Here is a 15668-nt window from a genome sequence, read left to right on the forward strand (position 1 = left end):
GATTAATACTGACATAAATCATACTCAAAACTTTCTGATAAGGAAAGTTCAACAACTACAGCCTTTAGCATTTCTCTCTGGACAGTGAAAAATTCACATGCTCAATGAAAAACAGAAATATTACAAAACCAGATGTACAAAGTATCAAAACAACATAACTTTATTGCTGGAAACAGAGAGCCAGAAGAAATGCCTCAGGCTTCTTCATCCCTCTTAAAAGTTCTAAAGACAAAGCCTCTGGCATATAATGCCCCCAGAACATCAAAAGTCCACTTAACTTCTTGGTAATACAATTGCTTTACACAGAAATACAATATCCTTACTGATGCGTTGGAAGTTGTGATGATATTTTCATTTTAAAACTGTAAAAGAATAAACTGTATAAAAATATATACATTTGTTGCCCACCTGGATGTATACATTCATGCTGTAGTGTATGTGGTACTCATCAGGGCTCAGGAATTATATACAGTACCTTTGAAGCATACACTTACTTTATGATGACCTACTGGGGACAGACACAAGAGAGTATGTTGAGTTCACTAATAGATTGCATTCATCTAATTTTATTAGCTCTAGAGCCAATTTGGAGGACCAGTGACCACCAGATTAGGGATACAAGCCCCACCAAAATGTGATCACCTCCAAATATGTCAATGAAAGAGGAGTGTGCTTGAGGTAACTTGTGCATTAAGTATACCTCTTTATTGCTCCAACAGCATACATAAAACACAGTCTAGGTGTTTTGTGGCTCTAGACTGGCTACTTGCTCAGCAAGGTGTGTTGAGACACTATTAGCCACTTCAATGCTGTACCCAAACAACATTTGTGTCCTTTTTCACCCCATAAATAGCGCTTTCTATTGGTGGTATTTAATCAGCTCTGCGTTTTTTTATTTTTTGCGCTATAAACAAAAAAAAAAAAAATTTTGAAGATTTTTTTTTAAATTTTTGCTATAATAAATATCCCCAAAAATGTTTTTTAAAAAAAACACATTTCTTGATCAGCTTAGGCTGATATTCATTCTTTTACATATTTTTGGTAAGAAAAATTGCGCATATATATATTGATTGGTTTGCGCAAAAGTTATAGCATCTACAAACAATGGGAAAGATTTATCTAATTTTTATGCCATTTTTTTTTCTTTACTAGTAATATCGATGATCTGCAATGTTTAGCGGTGGACAGATCAGACACCTTTGACACATTTTTTGGGACCATTGACATTTATACAGTGATCAGTGCTATAAAAATGCATTGATTACTGTGTAAATTTCACTGGTATGGAAGAGGTTAACATTAGGGGGAAATCAAGGGGTTAAATGTGTGTTCCCTAGATGTGTTCTAACTGTATGAGGGTGTGACTGACTGGGGGAGGAGACATATCATTGTTCCTACTTAGTACAAACAAACAATATGTCTCCTCTCCCCTGACAGAACAAGGATTTGTGTGTTTACACACAAATCTGTGCTGGCGTTCGTGACGGAAATCACACGTGGCCGGCAGCGATCGTCTCCTCCATCAATGCCCATCGAGTCCCCCCGTGCAGGGGGCACGTGCGCGCCCTCTGGCGGCTCTTAAAGGGTACAAAGTACCCATACAGTGTTTTGCCCAGCAGAGCCATTCTACCGACGTACAGAACAGACCAAAAGTTTGGACACACCTTCTCATTCAAAGAGTTTCCATGAAGCATGGAGGAGGAGGAGTGATGGTGTGGGGGTGCTTTGCTGGTGACACTGTTGGGGATTTAATCAAAATTGAAGGCATACTGAACCAGCATGGCTACCACAGCATCTTGCAGCGGCATGCTATTCCATCCGGTTTGCGTTTAGTTGGACCATCATTTATTTTTCAACAGGACAATGACCCCAAACACCTCCAGGCTGTGTAAGGGCTTTTTGACCAAGAAGGAGAGTGATGGGGTGCTGCGCCAGGTGACTACCTCTTGAAGCTCATCAAGAGAATGCCAAGAGTGTGCCAAGCAGTAATCAAAGCAAAAGGTGGCTACTTTGAAGAACCTACATTGTCTGTCCTCTAAATAGTTGTGTCTTTTTGTAAATGTGAACCAGTAAACAAACTCACTGTGTTCAATCATAACTGAGGCACAGTAAACTGTGTTTACTATGCTTCAGTTTGTGAATGAACAGGCAGCCGCTCAGCACAGAGCACTTCCCATTTATTCACTGTCCAGTGCAGCTGAGGCTGCAGAGAAAGGCATGTGTGTTTGAGTTTTGGGGTGCATACCCTAATGCAATGGGCTGCGCACACCTATTGGGATATTGGCTAAATATGTAGTAATATATAATAGCAAAATTAGGTTAAAAATGTATAACAAAAAAAGTTATATTAAAAAGTAATTTTATACTAGTCTTGAGACACAGGTATATATATATATATATATATATATATATATATATATATATATATATATATATATATATATAAACATGGAACTTAGACGCAACCAATGTATCTGCATTGTGTTTCTATAGCATACTATATGGCAAAAATAATGTGTGGTACATGATAAATTGATACTATTAAAATGTATAATTTAACTGTGAATATGATTTCATCAACTGTAAATAATGGATGATGCATAATAAAGTGATGTTGTTAGAAATAATTGTAGTTTGAGTATAATTGCACATTTTGATTGAAAATTATTGGCTTCAAATTTAATGATTAAGAATTAAAAGAAGTTCATATGTGCTTTAAAATATTTGTTGATTTATATGGCAGATGTTACAGATATTATATGAGAAATGGAACTGAGATGCATCACATTTTTTTATTATAATGATTGAAGCAATGAGAAAATAAAAAAAACAGAGAGTGCCAGAAAGACACCTCACAAATGGATAGTAATATGCACGGAGGAGAAAATTAAGGCTCAGGGATGTCTTTCCAAAACAACTAAGTGGCAATTGTATATGAATACATACATTAATGAAAATATATTATATAGATAAATAAAGAATTTAAGATGTAAAATACCATAATGAAAGCATTAAAGTGGTTTTAAAAGTAGGAGCAAGGGAGTATCATGAAAGTGGGCCCTGAGCATTGATAAAAAAAAAGTGGTGCGCTAAGTGGGCATGGTTTAAATTGCCCTGAATATTGGACATGGCTTAAAGGAGGTGTGGTTAAAGTCTGAGATGACTTGCATAGTGCAGAATGTGGTAATATTAAATTGAGAATGTACAGTGCGGAGTGTATGGTGGTGGGTAGTATTTGCAGGAGAGAGGTCTGGATTGTATGGCAGTGGGTGATATGTGCAGGAGAGGCATGCGGATTGTATGGCAGTGGGTAGTATGTGCAGAGAAAGGGGTGCCGAGTGTATGGCAGGGAGAAGTATGTGCAGGAGGGGAGTGCGGAGCTTATGGCGAAAGGATAGTATGTGCAGGAGAGGAGTGTAGAATGTTTGGCAGTGGGTAGTATGTGCTGTAGCGCTTTTTTTTTATAATTTCATTCTTTTCATTTTTGGGGGCCAGTGGATGATGTCCGTAGGACAGTGGACGGTGTCAGTAGAGCAATGGACAGTGTTAGAATTGTTTTAATTATTATTATTTTCTACAATTTTATTTTTCAATCATTTTTTACAATTTATTTTTGTATTATGTTTTTCACAATTATTTTGGAAGGGGGGCAGTGGATGGTGTCAATAGGGCAGTGAATGGTGTCAGTATTTTTTTTTCTATGATTGTCTGGGGGCAATGAACGGTGTCAGTAGGGAAGGTTTTTTACTTTTTATTTTTATTTATTTTCATTTACAATTTAATTTTCTTTTACAATGCATTTTGGGGTGGAGGGTGTTGGGGCAGTGGATCATGTCAGTAGGGCAGTGGACAGTGTCCATGCAGCAGTGGATGGTGTCAGTAATTTGTTTTCTTTTCTATTATGTTTTTATTATTGTTTACATTTTTTTCACAATGCCTTTATTTATTTATGTTGGGGGGGGGGGGGGTTGGACGGTGTCAGTATTTTTTTTTTTTTTTTTAACCTCCTGAGCGGTGTTCCCGAGTCTGACTCGGGGTTAGATTTTTGTGCTAGGATCGGTAACCCCGAGTCAGACTCGGGCTTGTCTCGCTGGATGTACAGGCATGGTTTACTTACCTTGTCCCTGGATCCAGCGATGCCACCGCGCTGTGTGAGCGAGCGGGACCTCGCTCGATTCACACAGTGTCCTCCTGTGCCGCCGATCTCCGTTCCCTGCGACGTTACGACGCACGGGGACGGAGAACGGCGCCAAATTCAAAAACGTAAACAAACACATTACATACAGTATACTGTAATCTTATAGATTACAGTACTGTATGTAAAAAAAACACACCCCCCTTGTCCCTAGTGGTCTGCCCAGTGTCCTGCATGTCATTTTATATAATAAAAACCTTTTTTTCTCCCTGCAAACTGTAGATTGTCCATAGCAACCAAAAGTGTCTCTTTATGTCAAAAATAGTTTTAGATCAGCTAAAAAACAGCGATAATAAATTATAATCACTTGCAGAATTGTGCGATAGCGATTTGTGGGGAAATTCCTCATAAAAAAAAAAAAAATGACAGCGACAATTCTGCAACTGAGCAAATTTCAGTGATTTTGATTTGATTACATTATTGAATAATTTTTATTATAATTATATTATTATTTGTTATAATTATTTATAATTATTTATTATATTATAATTTATAATTTTGTTTTTAAAAAAATGTCATACCCGGGATGCCTATTAGAATCTTGTTTGGTCAGATTTAAGTGAGTTATTTCTAAAAATGACATGCCTACAATATAAAACGCCAAATTTCCTTGCAAATATTTTTTTTTTTTATCAGCCATGTTGGAAGGGGGGGGGGGGGCTTTGGTAAGATATCAGGGGTCTAAAAAGACCCCTGACATCTCCTCTTTGAGACAGAGAAATGGAATGAAGTAATGAGATTGCCCAGTCCATTTCTTTGCAGCCTCAGCTGCACTGAAGATGAATGAACATGAGACAGAGGCTACCCCTAAATACCTACCTGAGTCAATGGACACACAGAGCACAGCTTGGGATCGAGTCTGCATGAGTGCCCCCATTACAAGCCTCTCTGCAGAGGGAGGAGCCAAAAGCGCTGGCAAGTGATCCCAGAAGAGGAGGATCAGGGTAGCTCTTTGAATAACCACTGCACAGTGCAGGTAAGGCAGGTAAGTATGACATGTTAGTTATTTAAAAAACAATGTTTACAATCACTTTAAAGTAGATACAAACTGAAATATAAACAAATGATATCCCTCTATAGTGTGTACTAAGTGTAATTTCTGTGTCATTCTGTGATTTCCTGACACAAAGAGAAAAAAGGTGACAGGGGAGGAAGCTCCAGCAGATTGATAGCTTTGGCTCTATTTCTGTGTGCTGTGAGAAGGCAGTGTGTGCCCCCCTTCAATCAGCTGTCAGCACTCTCCTCACTGAGCTCTGTAACATTTCAGCTCCCGTCCCCTTATTTCTGATAACTCAGACACGTTTTATAAATTCTGGACTTTGAATGGATGTAGAGATAAGAAGACTGCAGATAAACGGGTACAATTTATGTAGGAGGATTTGTTTCATCTGTGTATCACCTGAGACCAGATACTTCACACTGGGAATATGTAAGAGTTTCCAACCACATTAAGGTACTGGTCCAGGTCCAGGTAGGGGATTACAAGATAGATTCATCTTTGAATCTGCAGAGTTTAACCCCTTCCCAGCCAGTTGCATTAGTACAGTGACAGTGCATATTTTTAGGACTCATCACTGTATTAGTGTCACTGATTCCCAAAAAGTGTTACAATGTCTGGCGAAATATTGCAGTCCCACTATAAGTCCCTGATCCCCTCCATTACTAGAAAAAAAAAATCCAGTATACAGTATATCCCACAGTTTGTAGACCTTATAATTTTTGCACAAAGCAATCTATAAATGATTAATGGGATTTGTTGCCAAAAATATGTAGCAAAATGCATGTTGGCCTAAATTTATCAAGAAATGTTGTTTTGTACATTTTTTTATCGGATATGTTTTATAGCAAAAAAAAATTTAAAATATATTGTTTAGTTTTTTCAATATTATTTATTTGTTAATAGCGCAAAACACCACCAAAATAAAGCTCTATGTGTGGGAAAAAAGGGCATAAGCTTTATTTGGGTACATTGTTGCATTACTTTGCCGAGGGAAGTAAGGGTAATTTCCCAATTGGACACTATTTATCCTAAGGAATTGAGTAAAGATTATGATTTATATCTGCTTTTCTAAATATTTTTGCAAATTTTTTTTTTCTTTTTTTTTCTTTTTCAGGTATTTATAAGAAGTGACCAGAAACACTGTTTTATTATGTATCCCCTGAATATTAGTTGTAATGTAGGGCCATATTTTGTCTTAACTTGAGATAATTTGGGTGTTTTAAATCATCTTTTTTTTTATTTTTGGTCAATGAGAGAATTTGCTATATAATGAATGTGATCGGGATTTGATTATCATGCTTGTCATACCTGATGAAGGATCCTAACAGATTTGAAACTTTTTTATTTTGATGTTGTTAACTCGCTCAATAGATACACAAGGTGCTGCAGATTGGACCTTTTTATTTTTTTTATATATGTATTGGAGTTTGGGTGACCTCCATTATCTGCTCTGTACCTGAAGGATCAAGTTACATGCCGGGTATGTCCTCTGACCTGTGTATCATAATATATTTATATATATATATATATATATATATATATATATATATATATATATATATATATATATATATATATATATAGATAGATAGATATATAGATATATATAGATATATTTATACATACACACAGAGTATATAACAATTTATGGCTATGGACAGTCAAATATCAACAATACCACAAAAAGCAAAATGGATGGGAAGCTTGAAAAACTTAAGATATCTAAAAAGTTCATTCTAAACATGCAATAGTGGACTATGTGAAAGGCAAATTTCTAACTCAAGAACAGTTTTTTTAAAATGAATCTAAAAAATAGGGGCCCAAAAGTAATCTAGTAGTGGCACAAAGTGAATATGTTCCACTTTCATTGTATAACAATGTCCTTAAATTTGGTCTGGATCAAAATATACCAAGGCCCTCTACATCCATATTTATTAATCACAGAAGCTGAAATCAGCATACTGTATATACCCGCACACACACAACTCAAATAAATTACAATAAATTACAAAAAAGAACAATTCTAAATTAGCATGCTGTGTTTTCCAAATTAAAGATACAGGGGCAGATCCACATACATCTGCGTGGGCGCAGCGTATGTGAAATACGCTACGCCACTGTAACTTACTTTGCTATTCTTTGAATCCTGAAAGAATTTGCACCGTAGGGTATCTCTCGGGGCGTAAGGGCGCGGAATTCAAATGCGGCGAGTAGGGGGCGTGTTTCATTTAAATGAAGCGCGTCCCCACTCCAAACGAACTGCGCATGCCCAGTCCGTCAAAGCTCCCAGGGTGCATTGCTCCAAATGACGTCGCAAGGACGTCATTGTTTTCTACGTGAACGTAAATGGCGTCCAGCCCCATTCACGGACGACTTACGCAAACAACGTAAAATTTTCCAAATTATATGCGGGAACGACGGCCATACTTAACATTGAGTACGCCACCAGATAGCAGCTTTTACTATACCCCGGAAAAAGCAGAACGGAAACGACGTAAAAGAATGCGACGGCCGCTCGTACGTTCGTGGATCGGCGGAAATAGCTAATTTGCATACTCGACGCGGATTACGACGGGAACGCCACCTAGCGGACGTCGAAAAATTGCATCTAAGATGCGAAGGCGTAAGAAGACGTACGCCTGTCGGATCTAACCCAGATGCCGTTGTATCTTGTTTTGAGGATTCAAAACAAAGATATGACGCAGGAATTTAGAAATTACGCCGGCGTATCAATAGATACGCCGGCGTACTTTCTTTGTGTATCTACCCCACAGTATTTAGTTATGTCTAGTACACACTATCAATTTTTATTTTTCATTTAACCCAGCGGACTGAACAAAAACAAAACTGAGGCTCTCGAGAGGCACTAACTATGTGATGTTAGTACAGCGATATCCCCGCTGAGCTATTGTGTTCTGACAGGGGACTGCCTTCCCACCGGAACACAATGGTCAGCACTGCTTAAAAATTAAGGCATATGAATTTAGAATTGTATATCATATTAGCAAAACATTGTCTTATTTATTACAAACATATGGTGCTGAAAATCCAATGCAACGTCATCATCAATTAAACACTCCACCATCTGAAATTCTGTCATTGGTGCCAATGTCCACCACAGTATATGCATATTTAGCACTGAGAAATGCCATTAGCACAAAACGACATAAACTACCTGGAGGATGGGATAAACAGCTCAATCTCTGTATTTGTGGACGATACTAAGCTAAGCAGGGAAATAACTTCTCCGCAGGATGTGGAAACCTTGCAAGAAGATCTGAACAAATTAATGGGGGGCAACTACATGGCAAATTAAATTTAACCACTACAGCCCCAGAAAAGGTTTGGCTGCTCAATGACCAGGCCATTTTCTGCTCGTGCAAGAGATCGCGTGTGGCCGGCGCCAATCGTGCCCGCAGGCCACGCGCATCAGGTTCCCCACTATGTATCAGGTGGTGCTCACATGCCTTCTGGTGGCTCTCCTGGGCAAAGTCGTATATATATGGTATTTTGCCCAGGAGAGCCATTCTGCCACAGTAAATCTACGTGAGCCGGTCGGGAACCAGTTAAATGTAGAAAAAATTATGCATTTGGGTGGCAAAAATATGAATGAAATCTACTCACAAGGGGGTGAACCTCTGGGGGAATCTAGGATGGAAAAGGACCTGGAGTCCTGTAGTGGATATAATAAAAATGGTCAAAGTAAGATAATGAAATGCCTGTTTCAATGCGCAAACATGTGCTCTATATATATCCAATATATCTTATATGCATATATGTTATTGATTGCTATAGGAATAATTATACATAATAATAATTACTATACAAACCCCTTGCTCATATATGTGCTATCAGATGTGTATCATGTTCTGCAAAAAAAAAGGAAATCGGTCTGCAACCAAACTGGAATTATAAGAAGAAGAGTCCTTACAGAAAACCACAAAGAAGCCAGACAGACTGTTAGCACAGTACCAACAAGTCACATCTGCCAATTGTCTGGAAGAAGACAATATTGCTTGAATCAGGTGAACTAGATGTATAAATAGCTGATTGTTGCTTCACCCCTCGCACCATCCTGACATGAAATAGTTAAAAGCTTACAAATCGGAACGTCACAAGATTATTATTACATATTCATGATCATGTTTGAATATTAATTTTCACGACCATATATAAATCAAGAGCATGAAATAAAAAGGGAAAGTCATTTCACACTAATGTTTCTGTCAGTGAGTTTGTACTTTGAATGTGTGCGCACACAACCAACTCCTTATCAGATTTGGCCAGGAAGCAGATACCAAAAGTCGGACAGTTTGGTCCGGTCCAGAACAGTCCTAGTAGATGATGGGCTCAGCAATAGCATGCAATGCCAAGCTGCTGCTAACAAAGCAAACAGAATATTGGCATTCCTTTTAAAAGGGGATTAACTTCAGTAATAAAACGATAATTCTTCCACTATACAAGTCTCTGGTCTGGCCGCAACTAGAGTATGCTGTCCAGTTCTGGGCACCAGTGATCAGGAAATATGTACTAGGACTGGAAAGAGTACAAAGAAGGGCAACAAAACTAATAAAGGGACTGGAGGATATTAGTTATGAGGAATAGTTACGAGCACTGAACTTGATCTCTCTGGAGAGGAGAGGCTTGAGAGGGGATATGATTTCAATTTACAAATACCGTAGTGGTGACCCCACAATATGTATAAAACTTTTCAGCGAAAGGGAATTTAATAAGACTCTCAGCCATTTACTAAAGCTAGAAGAAAAGCGGTTTAATCTTAAACTGCGTAGAGGGTTCTTTACTGTAAGAGCGGTTAGGATGTGGAATTCTCTTCCACAGGCGGTGGTTTTAGCAGGGAGCATCGATAATTAAAAAAAAACTATTAGATAAGCACCTGAATGACCACAACATACAGGGATGTACAATTTAATACTGACATAAAATCACACACACAGGTTGGACTTGATGGACTTGTGTCCTTTTTCAACCTCACCTACTATGTATCAAAAACCTTTATAATCCAATTAACAAACCTTTGTAATTTAAAAAAAAAAATAAGATCCAAAACTAAGTGGTGGATGTCTTGAAAACATTTAAAACCGTATGTGTTGACAATCTTCTACAGTCTGAGGAAATTGTAAAAAGTAGCACATTTTACAACATCAACAGGAACAGAGAAACACAATAATGAATAACAATAATGGATGTAACATGAAATACATAAAAAGAGCATCATGTTTTTACCCATAGATAGATAGATAGATAGATAGATAGATAGATAGATAGATAGATAGATAGATAGATAGATAGATAAATAGATAGATAGATTATTTCTGTCATAATTTGTTTTGAATTCCTAATATTACACCTTCTATATGCTGTATTTATGCCCATATGATCTATTCATCTTTTCCATCTTGATAAATGTATCTGAACTGAGTAATAAAACAAAATTGTGATTACACTTAATGGAAAAGTTATATCAGGCTTTGAATTTATGAATTTATTAACCCTCCTAGCGGTATTCCCGAGTCTGACTCGGGGTGAGATTTTTATACCAAAAGCGGTAACCCCGAGTCAGACTCGGGCTTGCCTCGCTGCAGCAGCAGACAAAGTTACTTACCTTGTCTCTGGATCCAGCGATGCCACCGCGCTGTGTGAGCGAGCGGGTCCTCGCTCGATTCACACAGTATCCTCCTGTGCCGCCGATCTCCGTTCCCTGCGACGTTACGACGCACGGGAGCGGAGAACGGCACCAAATTCAAAAACGTAAACAAACACATTACATACAGTATACTGTAATCTTATAGATTACAGTACTGTATGTAAAAAATACACACCCCCCTTGTCCCTAGTGGTCTGCCCAGTGCCCTACATGTTCTTTTATATAATAAAAACGGTTCTTTCTGACTGCAAACTGTAGATTGTCCATAGCAACCAAAAGTGTCCCTTTATGTCAAAAATGGTTTTAGAGCAGCTAGAAAACAGCGATAATAAATTATAATCACTTGCAGAATTGTGTGATAGCGATTTGTGGGGAAATTCGTCATAAAAAAAAAAAAGTAATGACAGCGACAATTCTGCAACTGAGCAAATTTCAGTGATTTTGAGTTGATTACATTATTGAATAATTTTTATTATAATTATATTATTATTTGTTATAATTATTTATTATATTCTAATTTATAATTTTGTTTTTAAAAAAAAATCATACCCGGGATGCTTACTAGACTCTTGTTTGGTCAGATTTAAATGAGTTATTCATAAGAATTGCAGGCCTACAGTATAAAACGCCAAATTTCCTTGCAAAATAATTGTACCGCTTTTGGTACGTAATTCCAGACAGAAACATACCGCCAGGGAGGTTAAAAGTGAGGATTTTTTGTCTTATAGGTAATATTAAGAAAGCTTAGTTGAGGGTAAGAAGCAGCCTGATAAACTGTCCTTTTCTCTAAAATTCCTCCCAGTAAGCAGTATTACACTTACTGGTGTCTGAACGTGCTTAGGCACTCCCAATTATGTATCTTCTAGTGAGATTTTATAAGGCATAGCCTTCCCATAGATGCATTTGGCTGCTAGTTTCATTAACGCAGTAATACAACAATGAGTCAATGGGGCAATTCAAAGAAGGCAATCCGAAGCATTGCCTCTGATCTAAGATGGCCACCTTCAGAGCGAGACACATGGCATTGTAAGTTGGAACTATGTTACAGATCAGCTACTGAGAAAGTTAGCAAACTGCTGTTGATTTAACCATGTGTTAAACTAACCTGTATCTGTTATTTTTTGGAGACTTCAGTTCCTTTTCAAGCATGTTTTCTAGTAAGTGATTGATTTTCATTGAGTATATTGTGATATAAATTGAGGAAAATAAACTATTGGAGAGTCATCTTTCTGATGTCCAGGAATGCACTGTTATAGGAGTAACAACATTGTTTTTTATTGAAAAAAAAAGTAATTTGCATAAAAACTGTAAAATATTTTTAATTAACACACAAACGTACTCTTTACCATTCCAGAGTGGCCACAGGGAAATGTAAAAATTTCACCTGTTAAAAAAATACCATTCTATTGTTGATAAATATTATTAAGACTATTTAGCAATGGGCAGCAAAGTAAGAAACATCTGGAATCAAACCTCAGAAAAATATGCATTAGGAATTTCAGAATTACTATTTTTAACATTAGAATTAAAGTGATTGTAAAGGTTAGGTTTTTTTTAAATAATAAGCATGTCATACTTACCTGCTCTGTGTAAGAGTTTTGCACAGAGCGGCTCCGATCCTCCTTTTCTAGGGTTTCCGACGGCACTCCTGGCTCCTCATCTTCATTGGGTAACACAGAGAGCTGCTTACCCTGGGGGCACCCATGCGGGCGCACTCACGAGTCCTGCTGCTGCGTCCATTGACACAGACAACAGTACTCGGCCCAGCCCCAGCTTCTGTTTCACTAGATTTGATTGACAGCTTCATGAGCCAAGGGCTCCTGCTGCTATCAAATTATCCGATGAGCTTGTGCACATTGCTAGAACGAACGGGCTCAGGTAAGAAAAAGGGGGCTTCTGGGGGCAGCTGTAGCACAGAAGGTTTTTCACCTCAATGCATAAAATGCATTAAGGTTAAAAACCTGAAAACTTTACAACCCCTTTGAAATTTGGTATGATGTCACCTATTTATAAATAAGTAACATGATAGATATTCAGGCCCAGATTCACGTAGATGGGCGCAAAATTGTGCGGGCGTAACGTATCTCATTTACGTTACGCCGCCGCAAGTTTTTCAGGCAAGTGCTTTATTCACAAAGCACTTGCCTGTAAAGTTGCGGCGGCGTAGCGTAAATCACCCGGCGGAATTCAAATTTGGCAGGTAGGGGGCGTGTTTCATTTAAATGAAGCGCGTCCCCGCGCCGAACGAACTGCGCATGCGCCATCCCTAAAATATCCCAGTGTGCATTGCTCCAAATGACGTCACAAGGACGTCCCATTGACGGACGACTTACGCAAACAACATAAATTAAAAACATTTCGACACAGGAACGACGGCCATACTTAACATTGGCTGCGCCTCATAGACCAAGGGGCAACTTTACGGCAGAAAAAGCCTAACATAAACGTCGTAACTTTACTGCGTCGGCCGCGCGTACGTTCGTGAATTCGCGTATCTAGCTAATTTGTATACTTGACGCGGAAATCGACGGATAGGGCCACCTAGCGGGCCAAAAAAAGTTGCAGTTTAGATCCAAAGGCGTAAGAGACTTACGCCTGTCGGATCTAATGAATATCTATGCGTAACTGATTCTAAGAATCAGTCGCATAGATACAACGGCCCTACGCAGAGATACGACGGCGTATCTGGAGATGCGCCGTCGTATCTCTTTTGAGAATCTGGGCCTCAGTTTTCAGATATTTAAATCTACAGAAAATGTAGCTATTTTTAGGTAGGTATTAAAGCATCGCACTGCAGGCAATGCCCTGTTCATTCTGAAAAAGCAAAACACTTTTTTTATGCCTTGAGGCAAGCGAACAACAACAGCTATATGTTGGAGTTAATACATTAACAGTATACTGTAAATCAGATCTAACATTGAATAGTCACTGTGAACATCTTGTTTGTTTTTATATTGCAGCTACTTTGCTGTAGGGTACAGATACATATTACATGGCTAACATATCCTAAAATACCTAGGTTGTATTTGAAAAGTGCATCTGTACTACCGGCAAACAGTGCAGATCTTACAATTCAGTAAAATCCACAAATATATATATATATATATATATATATATATATATATATATGTATATATATATATGTATATATATATATATATATATATATATATATATATATATATATATATATATATATATATATATATGTATATATATATATATATATATATATATATATATATATATATATATATATATATATATATATATACATGCATACCGGTATATAACATATGAGACCAAAAACACATTTATATTTAAAACGAAAAAATAAATAACTACACATACTTGCATAGTGTAATTTACTAAGAACTTCCATGAAAGTTTTAGTTAGTAAAAAACTTGAGTGCTTTAATAAAGATTGCTTATATTAACAGTTTTTATTTTGCTGTGCGATTTATAACTTAATAAATTGCTCCGCTGATGATACTCCAGATTCACCTCCACAATCTGATTTGCTGCATAAAAATCAACCAAGAAGCACAAAATTTCCAATTATATCGGTTTGCACTGAGTATATTGTTAATATAAAGTATTAACATAAAATGGTAAAGAAAGTTATGCATGGTGCCATGATGAAGGAAATAGAGCATAGGTACTAATGGAGACAAATATGGCAGGGAGGAACTAGGCGGGGGCAACATGGATACCAACAAAGGCCAGGGGTTTATCAGAATGGACATCCCCATTAACTCGGAACACACTGGCAGTATGGGATAAGATAAATCAAATTGGCAAATTTGCCCCAAAAACATCCCCATTGGCACCACTGGGGGGTTACCCCATGGTTCCCTCCAGGAGAGGAAAAATGAGCATTAGGCCCATGGGAATCGGAAGGTAATACAATGTGCCTGAGGTATGCACCACTGGGGGTCCTGATGCCTCAGGTATATTTTTTTCCCCTCTCTTTCTCCTCTTCCCCTTTTTGGGGGGGGGGGAGGGGAAGGGGGAGGATCCAAAAACACATATCATTTAGAAGCGAATACTATAATTATAAATAAAAAGACACATATATAATAATAACATTTTAAACACAATCCCCTTTTTTTGGGGGGTGGGGTGTTTACCCCTCAATAAGGGAAGTAAACCTGAATCACAGACAAATAAAAATAAGAAGGCACAGAGGAACATAATAAATAATAAATATCACAAGTATATAGCACTAGGAATACATATATATATTAATACATTTTTTTTCACAAACGTCTTCCTGAGTTCTCCCTCCCCACCCCCTCCCCCCCTTTTTTTTTTCTTCTTGGGGAGGACCGGAAAACACCAATTAGTAAAGGATGGTAGTATCGAGCTGCCTTTTAAGTGTCAAGGCATGTTAAATGTTATATGTAAAGAAAAAAAAAAATAATAAAGTTTCATTATAAAAAAAAAAGCAAGTTATGGAATGTGTTTGTTGGTAACCATCTTGCAACAGTGTAAATCTATTGTGGGTGGGTACTTGATATGGCTCATATGGGGGTTTCTGAAACATAGGTCTTTGTGGTTTAGGGGTATAATATTGTCGTTCCCGTTGTGGGTGTTGTGGTCCCCACTTTATATTAATTTTATTTAATTATTTTGTATTCGTGTATATTTACATTTTGTTATGGTATGATGCAATGTTCATACCACTGTACATTATAATAGACATTATGAGTAATATATGGGTTTTAAAATGTATTCTGTGTCAAGTTTTATGGAGTTTAGCTAGGTAGGAAGGCCTCTTGGATCACACAAGGCGAGCGGTAGTTGTC

The sequence above is a fragment of the Rana temporaria genome, chromosome 4 (assembly GCF_905171775.1).
Source record: "Rana temporaria chromosome 4, aRanTem1.1, whole genome shotgun sequence".
Classification (NCBI taxonomy): domain Eukaryota; kingdom Metazoa; phylum Chordata; class Amphibia; order Anura; family Ranidae; genus Rana; species Rana temporaria.